Here is a 14,615-nt window from a genome sequence, read left to right on the forward strand (position 1 = left end):
ACAATGGTTTAGCCAATCATTCAGCTATCCCTCCCCAATACTCCATAAGTAGGTGCACTAATTCTATTTACCTCTTAAGGTGGCTTTACACACTGCAACATCGCAAACGACATCGCTGTAACGTCACCGGTTTTGTGACGTAATAGCGACCTCCCCAGCGACATTGCAGTGTGTGAAACACATCAACGACCTGGCCCCTGCTGTGAAGTTGTGATCGCTACAAATCGTTCAGGACCATTCTTTGGTCCTTTGTTTCCCGCTGTGCAGCAAAGTTTTAGTGTGTAAAGGGGACTTTACAGCGACTTCGTTAGCGACTTCCCTTTGAAAAAGCTGCTTTACAACGTCCCCAATGACTAGCTAGGTCGTTCTGCAGGTCCGGATCGCTGTTGCGTTGTTGGCCAGGTTTGCCTGTTTGACAGCTCACCAGAGACTTTGTAGCGATCCGAGGCCAGGTTGGGGTCACTGGTGGGATCGCTAGAAAGTTTCAGTGTGTAAAGGGGCCTTTAGAGAACAAAAGGATTGTCATTAAAAGAATCAGACATACGGTTTCTTCATCTCCCCCATCATAATCTATCAACTATCAGCCGAACCCGTTAACATTGGCAGGTTTGGCCTACGCCAGTCTAATGTGTATGGGGCATTAAAGAGAGATTCTCAAATTGTCTCTTTAGCAGTTCAAAGCAATGCAATCTCCTTACAGTCTCCTTACTTCCTTGTCTCTAACAGCGTGGAGCTCTCCTCTTTGATTGACAGCTATGGGGAATAATAGAACTGTAGTAATAGTAGAACTATAAAGCTCATCATGTTTTCTCTCCTTTAATACATATAGCTATTAGTGGCATGTTCTTGTATTTATAAATACTGAGATAAGTAAGTATTTGAACAAGGACAAAGCTCCAGACAGAAAGAGCGGTGAGATGAGATTAGAAGACCTACTGTGAAATCTGTGGGCTGGTGATTGATAAGTGCATCTCTTTAGAAGATGAGAGGAAGGTGGAGTGAGATGAGCAGGTCATTGCTTTATAGAAATCGATAGACTGGAGAGATCTGGCTGGGATCTTAACAGTTAAGGTACGGTTCTACTTTCGCATAGTTTCCGATCACAGAAATAAAAGGAAAAAGAGGAAGACAACGGGGTGCCAAATCTGAGTGTAGTTGTATGCGAACACAGATTACAGTGGTCGAATATATTGTATACTCACCGTACAGATTTCTTCTTGTATGATCTGTGTAGTGGATCAACTCTTTTGGTGATCCTCCAGTGTGCAGCACGAATCTTCGGGAAACAATGTGGGTCCTGTGAGGGCGCTCACGCGTGGGTAATAGAGTAGATAAAATGAATCCCTCGCTTCCGGAGGATGAATGGGATATCAGAGCAAGTTTGTTTTTACTGCAAAGGCAACGATTTTTTGTTACACTCAATTAGAGAAAACGGACACAAACGGACAACGCATTTCGGCTTAGAAAAGCCTTCATCAGGTATAGACACTTTAGAAACACAGTTCTCATAAACAGAGCCATCAAAATAGACAGAGTCAACCCAAATAAGGCCGAATCAGTGCCAGCATTACTCATAGTAGATATCAACATGGGAGGACAAGAGTATTTGTGCAAAAAGTGCAACTCTTTATTCAAAAACACACACAAGACAAGATATCAGAGATAAAATTCTACCATATAAAATGGGGACACAATATTATATGGGTCATAAGATTTCAACACATAATGAATCCTCCTAACTCAACAAAAAATTAATATATAAGTTTATTTAATATCAAGAGGTAAATACTGTGGAGGGAAGAAAATATTAAATATTGGAGTAACCCTCGACTCTGCTCTATCCTTCAAGCCACACATCCAAGCCCTCTTCACCTCATGCAGACTACAACTCAAAAATATCTCCCGGATCCGTGCTTTCCTTAACCAAGAATCAGCAAAAACATTAGTGCATGCCCTCATCATCTCCCGCCTCGACTACTGCAACCTTCTGCTCTCTGGCCCCCCTCCAACACTCTTGCACCCCTCCAATCTATCCTAAACTCTGCGGCCCGCTTAATCCACCTCTCCCCTCACTATTCCCCAGCCTCGCTACTCTGCCAATCCCTTCACTGGCTTCCCATCGCCCAATGACTCCAGTTCAAAACATTAACCATAACATACAAAGCCATCCACAATCTGTCTCCTCCTTACATCTCTGACCTAGTCTCCCGGTACCTACCCGCACGCAACCTCAGATCCTCACAATATCTCCTTCTCTACTCCTCTCTTATCTCCTCTTCCCACAATCGCGTACAATATTTCTCCCGTGCCTCCCCCATACTCTGGAACGCTCAGCATATCAGACTCTCCCCTACCATGGAAAGCTTTAAGAGGAACCTCAAGACCCATCTCTTCCAACAAGACTACAAACTGCAATAACCCTCAGTCCAGTACACCACTGCACAACGAGCTCTGTCCTCACCTATTGTACCATCACCCATTCCCTATAGACTGTGAGCCCTCGCGGGCAGGGTCCTCTCTCCTCCTATACCAGTCTGTTTTGTACTTTTAATGATTGTTGTATGTATACCCTCTTTCACTGTAAAGTGCCATGGAATAAATGGCGCTATAATAATAAATAATAATAATAATATTGGATCAATTAAACCCATAGAGACTATAAAGTGGAACTGCAGGGGGCTGGACTATGGTCCTGAATCACCATGGCCTCTCAGACCGAAGGTAAGGAGGGGTCATGATGATCACTGGATCATAAACCTCAACACCACGTAGATAGCCAAACAGATACAAATGTTCTTTCCAAAGTCAGATAGTCACACAATGGGCTTAGCAGGGCAATCAAAAAAGGAAAGAACCATACTTCTTACCTAAAGTGCAAGTACAATGAGGGTGGCCCAGTTCCTAAGGTGCAGGTCTAAAGAGGGTAGCCCAGTTCCAGTCCCACATCAGTATAGAGCCCCCATATAACGCCGCAGGATCCATTCCCCACTAATGCATGTTTCGCAGAGGTATTATTGCTTTTTCAAGAAGGGGAGCTCTAGGTATAGACACTTGTATGGGTGCATGTGAGCCGAAACGCGCTGCCATATGCAGAATGTTGTGATTCATTTCTCAGGCCGATATGGCAAGAGAAAACAATCACAGATGGACACTGCCCCATAGTTTTGCACTGGTGCGAGCGCAATCCGATGTTTTATCAGATTGCACTCGTCTGTGCAAAACACAAGGGGAACCGTACCCAGATCCCCACTTCCAGAATGTAACTACTGACAGTCTTGCCAGAGTCTGAAAGCCAAGCTCCATAGAAATGAGCTCTACACTATATTGCAGGAAAATGACAGTAGATAGAAAAAGAAAGTAAACTTGCTTATTTTTATAATAAACTAATTGAATCAATATAAGAACTTTAGAACATCCATTGAATGCGAGAATATGTTTCAGGAAAAATCTGATTAATAATGCAGATTGAAATAAAGAATTCTATGGCAAATTTGCTGTCAACTTGCTTTTTCCCCATCTATGGAATCCGTACAGTGCCAATCCATTTACCGGAATCCTGTAGCTCCAAAACAGTTTATTTGCCTATACAGTGTGTCCACCCATATCCTGTCCACCGCCATTAACTTGAGAACGGCGGCAGCTATAGGCATAGAAGTGGTGTCTAGGTATAGTAAAGTAACCATGTGCTACACAGTGAAACCACCTATAACGCCACCTGGTGGAAAACAACGGAGTTAGCATTTTTTCTCGAAAACGGAACGAGATAGAGACAAAAAGGGAATTACAAAGTTGTAGGGCATCATCAATTCAATACGAATCGACACGCTGCATACAGAAATGCTATGATTAGAACGTGTAAAACTCACAAGGCTGCGGACGTGAAGCGATACCTCATGGAGACCTTCCTACAAGTCATTGGGTATGGTGCCTGCATAGCGTGGCATCCACGCTCACCTGACCTGACCACATTGGACTTCTTTCTGTGAGGTCACATCAAACAGCAGGTGTATGTGACCCCTCCATCAACATTGCAGGACCTACGTCGACGTATAACAGATGCTTGTGCAAACACGTCACTTACCATATTGCACAACGTGAAGCTATGTATGCTGTCCAGAGTCCAGATGTGCATTGCAGCTGACAGTGCCCACTTTGAGCATCAATGTTAAATGAGCGCCATATGCGTGACCAGCATTCAATGTTTTGGGGGGGTTATGGGTTTCATAGCATAGCATTTCAGTATACAAGGTGTCGATTTGTATTGAATTGATGATGCCCTGCAACTTTGTAATTCACTTTTTTTTCTCTATCTCGTTCCGTTTTTGAGATAAAAATGCTAACTCCGTTGTTTTCCACCAGGTGGCGCAATAGGTGGTTTCATTGCGTAGCGCATGGCTACTTTACTATACCTAGACACCACTTCTATGCCTATAGCTGCCGCCGTTCTCAAGTTAATGGCAGTGGACAGGATATGGGTGGACACACTGTATATATTCTAGAGAAATTTGATCAATAGAATACTGCTGTCAACCCTTTTCAGTGGTTAGCACAGTGCCAATTCTCTCCATAGGTATGCAAATGAATGGCGCTCAGTGGACAAAATCCCTTCTGTTTCGTCCTACCATCATATTTTGATTTAATCAGACGTCAGTCTTCATCCTAGAGCGCCATGCTTTGCCATTGGCATGAGCTGGTACATCCAGCGCTTGCCACCCTTTATAGCATTTTCTAATTATTTCCACTTAAGTAATTGCAATTTTCCTTACACCTTGAAAACATCACTCCAGGTCGACGTAAAAGTATCCAGGGAAAGAAACCTGTAACAATTCCACTGACGAGATCCGTCAGAACAGAACCGCAAACCAAACCCTGGAAAAGAAAATAAAGAGCGCTCAGGAGCCTCACTGCCGTCATTGAGTGAAATATATCGAGAGCCTCCAGGTCGAGACTTTGATATAAATTAATCACTCGGCTAATTTGTTTCCCCTGCAGAGAGGAGACAGCAAGCGAATGTTATTACAGCAATGTCTGGAGCCATTATGGTAGAACCATCCTGTGTCCATGTTTGCAAACGTTTCATTCCGAGGCCGGTTTCTGCCGTGTGATATATCGAAGTTTTATGCACATCTGCGCAGAAAATAGATATAGCAGATGTGATTTCCCGGCCAGGAGGATTCTCTTTGTCTTTTTATTTTTCTTATTGCACTAGGCTAAATGGGAAGTGAGCCCAGGAGTCATTTGTCAAGGAGTTTGCTCCTTAATGTATTTCTTGTACAGATTACATTGTCTTAGTGTCACTCGAAACTTCCCTCGTTATGTCCTCACAACAGTATTTAACCCCTTTACTGTCAGGGGTGTTAATAAACAGGCAGATAAGTAGTGAGCGTTGACTTTTACGATAACATATAAAGACAGTTTAATGCCTCGCTATCCATTCTTCAGACCATTGCCAAGAAGAGACATGTTTGTTTCCAGCTCAGGATACTCGATGACAGAAGTTTTCAACTAATGTTAAATAATTTATAATGTACTTTGCCTTCAAGATTTATATAGTTTAGGAGCATTACTGAGGCAGGTAGTGGCCTACTGTGCCACCACATCCACAAACTGCTTTACTTATGTTATCTTACCCCTTAAAAATCACCCTACACTGCCGGCCACTAGGTGTCTCCCTTCTGTGTAACTTGTTGTCCAGTGCCTGTTGTTAAGTGTAATCCATCTGTATCCGCAAAAGATCCTGAGAAGGTTTACAAGAAGTTGGGGTGGGTCTTTATCTCTGTAATGAAGTGTGGGTAGGTCTTTATTTCTCTACAGGAAGTGTGGGCAAGTCTTTATCTCGCTACAGGAAGTGTGGGCAAGTGTTTTTCTCTCTACAGAAAGTGTGGGTGTGACGCCCTGGCAAAACTAGGTTGTCACAGGAGATTGCATCAATCTTCCAGATGCAGGACTCTCTCCTCCTTGTCCTACCAACACAACCCCACACACAGGTACAAACACCAGCCACAAAGCCTAGTCACCCCCCAGGACAATAGGGACACACCAGTGGATGGGGCCAGGCAGACGGTGACGCCCACCTAGGGGTCCTGAGGTGTCAGGAGAGGGAACAATACAGAACAGTGCTGACAGTGGAAGTGAGAGGAGTGAAGTGGTAGTTGGGGGTTGTAGCTCCTGGACTACCGGACTACCTGAGGTGACTAGGTGGCAGACGGCAGAGCAGTGCCGCAGGCGACGGAGATCCGGTCGAGGGAGACCTTAAGTGGACCGGGGCAGGGTTGTAGGTTGCCGGTGCCGAAAGCGGGAATCCAGTCCGGAGGCCGTGCACAGTCGGGGTGCCTGGACCCTAGGGCGAGGACAGCTTCAAGCCCCTTGTCAATTAGCCAGCAGGGGACAAGATTCCACGTCTTGTCCCACCAGTGAGCCCAGATAGAGCGAGACGGAAGCCCAACGCGGGGATAGGGCGTCTGCAAGTGCCTGCAAAGATCCAAAGGGTCAGATCTCGCGGGCAACAGCTCCCACAGCAAAGATACCGGGAGCACGGTGACGGACACAGACACGGGGATTTCTCCCATTTCATGCGCATAATTCAACACACAAGACAAAAACACAGACGTGCAGGAGGAAGGGCCCCTGTCCTGTCAACCGGTGTGCGGGACCCGTGCACTCCCCTCTGGAGGCTACCGGTATTCGGCACTTGGCTTACTACTTGGACTTTGTGTGGTTTATTCAACAACAGTGAGTACACCGGTGTCATCCGGTCCAGCCTGCAGACGGTGCCCCAGCACTGCACACCACATACACCTGGGCCCCAGGACAACACCTCCCCTACCCGTGGAGGGGATACTATCCTGCTGCCCCGCTCCATAAGCCCCAGGTGCCCCCATACCAAGGCAGCGGTGGTGTCACCAAACTATCACTGCAACCCACGGGTGGCGTCACTGACAAACTCTTCCCCTGTAAATACCCCCCTTTATTTAGTTATGGGTGACGGGCCGCTGCGCGAGCCCCAGATCCGGCTGCCACTCGAGCCACAGCCACGAACCCCGGATCCGAGCATCTCGAGTAGCTCCCCACTGGCCGTGGCCTGCGCTCCCGCCCGCGACATGGGCAGGTCTTTATCTCTCTACAGGAAGTGGGGCTGGTTTTTATTTCTCTACTTGAAGTGGGGCTGGTCTTTATCTCTCTATATGAAGTGGAGCTGGTTTTTAGTTCTCAACCGAAAGTGGGGACTGGTCTTTTTCTTTACAGGAAGTGGAGGCTGGTCTTTATTTCTTTACTTTGAGTGGTACCCGTTTTTTTTATCTCTACATGAAATGGGGGCAGGTCTTTATCTCTTTGCAGGAAGTGGGGGTGGGTCTCTGTCTCTCTACAGGAAGTAGGGGTGGGTCTTAATTTCGCTACAGGAAGTGGGGGCGAGTCTCTGTCTCTACAGGAAGTGGGGGTGAATCTTTATTGCTCTACAAGAAGTGAGGTCAGGTCTTTATTATCTCTGCACAGGAATTGGGGTTGAGTCTTTGTCTCTTTATCTCTTTATAAGACATGAGGGTGGGTCTTTATCTCTCTACAGGAAGTGGGGACCAATCTTTGACTTTCTACAGGAAGTGGGGACTGGTTTTTGACTCTCTACAGACAGTGAGGGTAGGGCTTTCTTTCTCTATAGGAGGGAGTATTTGACTCTCTACAAGAAGTGATGGTGGGTCTTTATCTCTCTACAGGATGTGTGGGCTAGTTTTTATTTCTCTACAGGAAGTGGGGACCAATCTTTGACTTTCTACAGGAAGTGGTGACCAGTCTTTAACTCTCTATAGGAAGGGAGGGTGGGTTTTTATCTCTCTACAGGAGGTGGAGGTAGATCTTCGACTTTCTACAGGAAGTGAGGGTGGCTCTTTATCTCTCTACAGGAAGTGGAGATGGATATTTATCTCTCTACAGAAAGTTGAGATTGGTCTTTGACTCTCTACAGGAAGTTGGGTTGTGTCTTTATTTCTCTAGAGGAAATGGGGTGGATATTTAGCCATCTACAGGAAGAGAAGGCAGGTAATTATTTATCTTTGGAAAGTGGAGGTGGGTCTTTTTCTCACAACATGAAATGGGGCTGGTCTTATCTCACTAAAAAGAGTGGGGGTCGGTCTTCAGAATGCGATAGAAAGTGGTGGTGGGTCTTTATTACTCTACAGGAAGTGGGGGCGTGTTTTCATCTCTGCATAGGAAGTTGGGGTGGGTAATTGTCTGTATCAGAAGGTTTTTGTTTCCATACAGGAAGTGGGGAAGGTCTTTTATTTACAGAAAGTGGGATCTTTTTCTTTTTACAGAAAGTGGGAGCTGCTCTTGTCTCTCTACTACTGGTCTCTAGTAAGTCATGCTACATACAAGGACAACAGAGAGGCATGCTTTCATGTCAGGGCAGGCAAAAATTGAACAATAATAAGAGCAATGTATTCTGGTAAGTAAATAAAAGAAAGCCCCAGTACCTATAGTGTGGGGAGAGTATGTATTAAAACAGTGGATAACAAATTACAGGATATGAGAATTGGGACATTTCTTGGGCGTATTAGACTGGTATATGTACCAAAGGCATAAGGGTCTTTCCATGATAAGCTGATAACAGACTGTACAAATGAAGTTTAGGGAAAAAATTACAAAGAATAAGTCCAGTTTACCTACAGCACAACCACAGGGGATAAACACGAAACTTTAATCTCCTGTGAAAAATTGTGCTACCCCTTGTATCGTGTAACATTTATAATACCGGTACTTTCTGACGTGGCCAACCAACCTTTGAGCCTCTTCACATACATGGCCTGGGTATGAGCCTGGGTATGAGAACTTACTCTGTTTCCCCCACAACTATACCTCTGACATGGAAGAATTAGGAATGCAAGGAGGAAAGGAAGGTAAAGTCTGTTCATCCAAAACTCCATGTGCGAATCCAATCTTATACTGTACATCCCAATGATAAAATGTCACACTTGGACAAATTACCAAAGTGCCCCCTTGCGGGAGACTTCACACTCATTTGCCCCAAATGAGAATACAACCCCCCCTTGAAGTTGACTTTGAAGCCAACCAATTACTACTAGAGTCTATTACTTGGGATGTTGTGTATAAAAAGAGGGTACAACAACAGGGAGCAGAGACCCTTAATTTGATCCTGTTGTTACCGGTAATAAGTAATAAGGTACTTGGTTTCCTTGATGGACCTCCATACTTGGAAACTGGGTGAATTGGGTCTGTTTAGACAATGAGATGAATCAAGTCATGTTCTAGTTATGGATACTTTGTATCCGTTACTATGTAATGTTTAACCCATTGTGTGCCCACGAACAAGCTTCGCTATTGTTTACTCCATAGGATTATGGCGTGGACGACGTCTGTGTTTCTTTAAGAATGGTTTCAAGTCTGGCTCTGAAACAGTAGTGTTATTGTAGCCCACTTGCTCTGTAACAAGCAGCGTGCTGTAATTCTAGGTTTCATCACACACGGCACACTTTCCGGTTGATGCCTTCACCCCCAAGATATGCTGCTAAATGGGAGCTGTCATCCTGAGTAGGTTTTCCTCTTGGTAAAATATTGTTCTACATTTATTAAACAAATATACAGAAGCGATCTCCTTATTTTCTTGCCAGATTTAATAAGTCTTTTTATTCCAGCGCTGTGTGAATCGGGAGGTTGTCCTAATGGAGAATGATTATGAAATAATGACTTGTAATCTTTGCTTTTCCAAGGGGCAGGACATGTATGGTGCCGCACTGTCTGCCTATAGGTAACTGCTAAACGCCGGTAGTTTTTTCTCCATAATTACCAGGACTGGGTGTATTTTTATGGGACCTGGAAGATTTCTATACAACATTATAATATATATCTTCAACCATGTTTTTTTTACTTTTTGCATTTCTGAATGATAGACAGATACAGTGAGGAAAATAAGTATTTGATACACTGCCAATTTTGAAAAGAATGGAGAGATTTGTACTTTTGATCGTAGGTACACTTCAATTTTGAGAGACTGAATAAGAAAAAGATCCAGACAATCACATTGTATGATTTTTAAGTAATTAATTTGCATTTTATTGCATAAAATAAGTATTTGATACAATAGAAAAACAGAACTTAATATTTGATACAGAAAACTTTGTTTGCAATTACCAATGTCAGGCATTTCCTGTAGTTCTTGACCCAGTTTGTACACAGTGCACCAGGGATTTTGGCCCTCTTCTCCAGATCTTTTAGATTTCGGGGATATCATTGGCCAACATTGAGTTTCAGCTCCCTCCAAAAATTTTCTATTGGGTTCAGGTCTGGAAACTGGCTAGGCCACCCCAGGTCCTTCAAAAGCTTCTTACAAAGCCATTGCTTAGTTGCCCTGGCTGTGGGTCTTGGGTCATTGTCATGCTGGAAGACCCAGCCACAACCCATCTTCAGTGCTCTTACTGAGGGAAGGAGGTTGTTGGCCAAAATCTTGCGATACATGCCCCCATCCATCCTCCCTTTAATAGGGTGCAGTCGCCCTGTCCAATTTGCAGAAAAGCACCCTCAAAGTATGATGTTTTCACCCCCATGCTTCTCGGTTGTGATGGTGTTCTTGGGGTTGTACTCATCGTTCTTCTCTTCCAAACAGGGCAAGTAGAATTGATATAAAAAAGTTCTATTTTGGTCTCATCTGACCACATGCCTCTTCTAGGTCATTGAGATGGTCATTGGTAAACTTCCAACAGGCCTGGATATGTTCTGGCATGAGCAAGGGGACCTTGGGTGCCCTGCAGGATTTTAATCCATGACGATGTAGTGTTTTACTATCCGTAATTTTTGAGACTGTGGTTCCAGTTCTCTTTCAATCATTGACCAGGTCCTCCAATGTAGTTCTGGGCTGATTTCTGACCTTTCTCAGAATCAGCCTTACTCCATGAGGCGAGATCTTGCATGGAGCCCAAGACCGAGTAAGGTAGATAGTAATATTGTGTTTCTTCCATCTTCTAATAACCGTGCCAAGAGTTGTGGCCTTCTCATCAAACTGCTTGCCTATTTTCCTATAGCCCAACCCAGCTTTGGTTAGGTCTACAATTTTGTCCCTGGTGTGTTTAGACAGCTCCATGGTCTTGGCTATGGTGGAGAGGTTGGAGTGTGATTGATTGTGTGGACAGGTGTCTTTTATGCAGGTAAGAATTTCAAACAGTTGCAATTAATACACATAATGAGTGCATAGTAAGAAGGCTTCATAAAGAAAAAATAACAGGCCTGTGAGAACGAGAATTCTTGCGGGTTGGTAGCAGATCAAATATTTATTTCATGCAAAAAAATGCAAATTAATTATTTAAAAGTAATACAATGTGATTTTCTGGAATTTTTTTTTATTCTGTTTGTCACAGCCGAAGTGTACCTACGATAGAAATTACAGACCTATCTGTTCTTTGTAAAATGCAGGAAAACTTACAAATTTGGCAGTGTATCAAATACTTATTTTCCCCCACTGTAGATACAGTAGATAGATGAACATAAAGAGGCAGTACTCCATAAATAGATAAAAAGTCTGGACTTTATTAGTCCATGTGCCGATGTTTCAGTTCTATCACAGAATCATTCTCAAGTAAGTGAATATAACCATGAAGGGTATATCAATATACTGACTAGTGATAAGTAAAGCGGGCTTTACACGCTACGAGATCCCTACAGCGATCGCGTTGGGGTCACGGATTTTGTGACGCACATCTGGACGCTGTAGCGATCTCGTTGTGTGTGACTCCTAGGAGCGATTTTGGATCGTTACAAAAACGTCCAAAATCGTTCCTCGTTGACATGGGGTCCATTCTCAAATATCGCTGCTGTCGCGTGGGTGAAGTTGATCCTCGTCCCTGCGGCAGCACACATCGCTACGTGTGATGCCGCAGGAACGAGTAACCTCTCCTTACCTGCCACACGCCAGCAATAAGGAAGGAAGGAGGTGGGCGGGATGTTCGTCCCGCTCATCTCCGCCCTCCGCTTTAATTGGCCGGCCGCTTAGTGACGTCGCGGTGATGTCGTTGTGATGTCGAACGTCCCTCCCTCAAGGGAGGGACTGTTCGGCAGTCACAGAGACGCCGATGACGAGGTAAGTGCGTGTGACGCTGCCGTAGCGATAATGTTCGCTGCGGCAGCGATCACCAAATATCGGCAAAACGATAGGGGCGGGTGCTATCACGCTCGCCATCGCTAGCATCGGCTAGCGATGTCGCAGTGTGTAAAGCCCGCTTATGTCCCACATACTCAGGTGTTTGATACTTGTAATGAACACTTGGAAACTGAAATGGACGCGACTTGAGTACCTGAGTGTTATGGAAGTCAATGTGGAACTTGAACATTTTTCCAGGAAATCTTCCCAAAAAATGCTTGAGTTCCCCATTGACTTCCCCCTGGCAGTGCTCGCTCATCAATAATAGTGACTAATTAATACATAATTTGCAATAAAGGTTCAAAGCTTAAAAACAAACTCATTATAATACATTTTAGTTTGTGTAAACAGGGGATAAATTATACTATAACATAACCACCTTAAATCCATTTTTTACATACCATGTATATTCATAAATCATAATACAGTACATTTGTGCATAAGCAGTTTAAGTAGTACACATCTGCTAAATTCATTAAAGTAATCACTCACCCAGAAAAGGTATAAATACCATGTTTCCCCCAAAATAAGACCTACTCTGGAAATAAGCCCTAGCATGATTTTTCTGCCTTTCTGGAGCATACTTAAACTGTAAAGGGCCCGTTACACGCTACGATATATCTAACGATATGTCATCGGGGTAACGTCGTTAGTGATGCACATCCGGCATCGTTTGACATATCGTAGCGTGTGACAGCTACGAGCGACTGTGAACGAGCAAAAATACTCACATTATCGTTGCTCGTTGACACGTAGCTCATTTTCAAAAAATCGATCATCCTTCTGCGCGCCAGTTGTTCATCGTTCCCGAAGCAGTACATATCGCTCCGTATGACACCCTGGAACGATGAACACAGCTTACCTGCGGCCGCTGGCAATGCGGAAGGAAGGAGGTGGGCGGGATGTTACGTCCCGCTCATCTCCACCCCTCCGCTTCTATTGGCCGGCCGCTGTGTGACGTCGCTGTGACGCCGAACGTCCCTCCCCCTTCAGGAAGAGGATGTTCGCCGCTCACAGCGAGGTCGTTCGGGAGGTAAGTACGTGTGACGGGGGTTAACGACTTTGTGCGCCACAGGCAACAAATTGCCCGTAACGCACAAACGATGAGGGCGGGTGCGATCGCACATGCAATCGTACGATAAATCGCCGCATGTAAAGCGACCTTAAGCCCTAACCTGAAAATAAGCCCGAGATATCGTTCAATAATGAAGTGTCTATTTTGCTAAAAAAGTTAAAGAATACAGCAGGACACTTCAATAAAGAAGGCAGACAACCCCAAAAGGAAGAAGAGAGCCCCAAAAGAAAGCAGACAGCCCTCCAAAAAATCACACTCACCAGACCCCGAACAGTTACAGTTGGCAAAGCTGGCAGGTGCAGATGGTGGATGGGCTCTCCCACAGTGATCAGCGTCACAGTCAGGTCCCCCACTATTCTGCTCATACTCATCAGGTTCAGAATCCCTGCGCTCACACACACACACACACCCACAGATCGGGTCTATTATCCTACATTCTTTCACCCATACACACATCGGGTCCCAGTATCCCTCCGTACACACACACACACACACACACACACACACATTCAATCGCAGTATCATTCTGCTCTGACACACCCACATACACCATGTGCAGAATTATTAGGCAAATGAGTATTTTGATCACATTATAATTTTTATACATGTTGTCCTACTCCAAGCTGTGTAGGCTTGAGAGCCAACTACCAATTAAGTAAATCAGGTGATGTGCATCTCTGTAATGAGGAGGGGTGTGGTGTAATGACATCAACACCCTATATAAGGTGTGATTAATTATTAGGCAACTTCCTTTCCTTTGGCAAAATGGGTCAGAAGAGAGATTTGACGGGCTCTGAATGTCCAAAATTGTGAGATGTCTTGCAGAGGGATGCAGCAGTCTTGAAATTGCCAAACTTTTGAAGCGTGATCACTGAGCAATCAAGCGTTTCATGGCAAATAGCCAACAGGGTCACTCGCAAGAAGCATGTTGGGCAAAAAAGGCGCAAAATAACTGCCCATGAATTGAGGAAAATCAAGCATGAAGCTACAGAGATGCCATTTGCCACCAGTTTGGCCATATTTTAGAGCTGCAACGTTACTGGAGTATCAAAAAGCATAAGGTGTGCCATACTCAGGGACATGGCCAAGGTAAGGAAGGCTGAAAAACGACCACCTTTGAACAAGAAACATAAGATAAAACATCAAGACTGGGCCAAGAAATATCTTAAGACTGATTTTTCAAGATTTTATGGACTGATGAAATGAGAGTGACTCTTGATGGGCCTGATGGATGGGCCAGAGGCTGGATCAGTAATAGGCAGAGAGCTCCACTCCGACTCAGACGCCAGCAAGGTGGAGGTGGGCACTGGTATGGGCTGGTATCATCAAAGATGAACTTGTGGGACCTTTTCGGATTGAAGATAGAATGAAGCTCAACTCCCAGACCTACTGCCAGTT

The sequence above is a fragment of the Anomaloglossus baeobatrachus genome, chromosome 5 (genome assembly GCF_048569485.1).
Source record: "Anomaloglossus baeobatrachus isolate aAnoBae1 chromosome 5, aAnoBae1.hap1, whole genome shotgun sequence".
Taxonomy (NCBI): Eukaryota; Metazoa; Chordata; class Amphibia; order Anura; family Aromobatidae; genus Anomaloglossus; species Anomaloglossus baeobatrachus.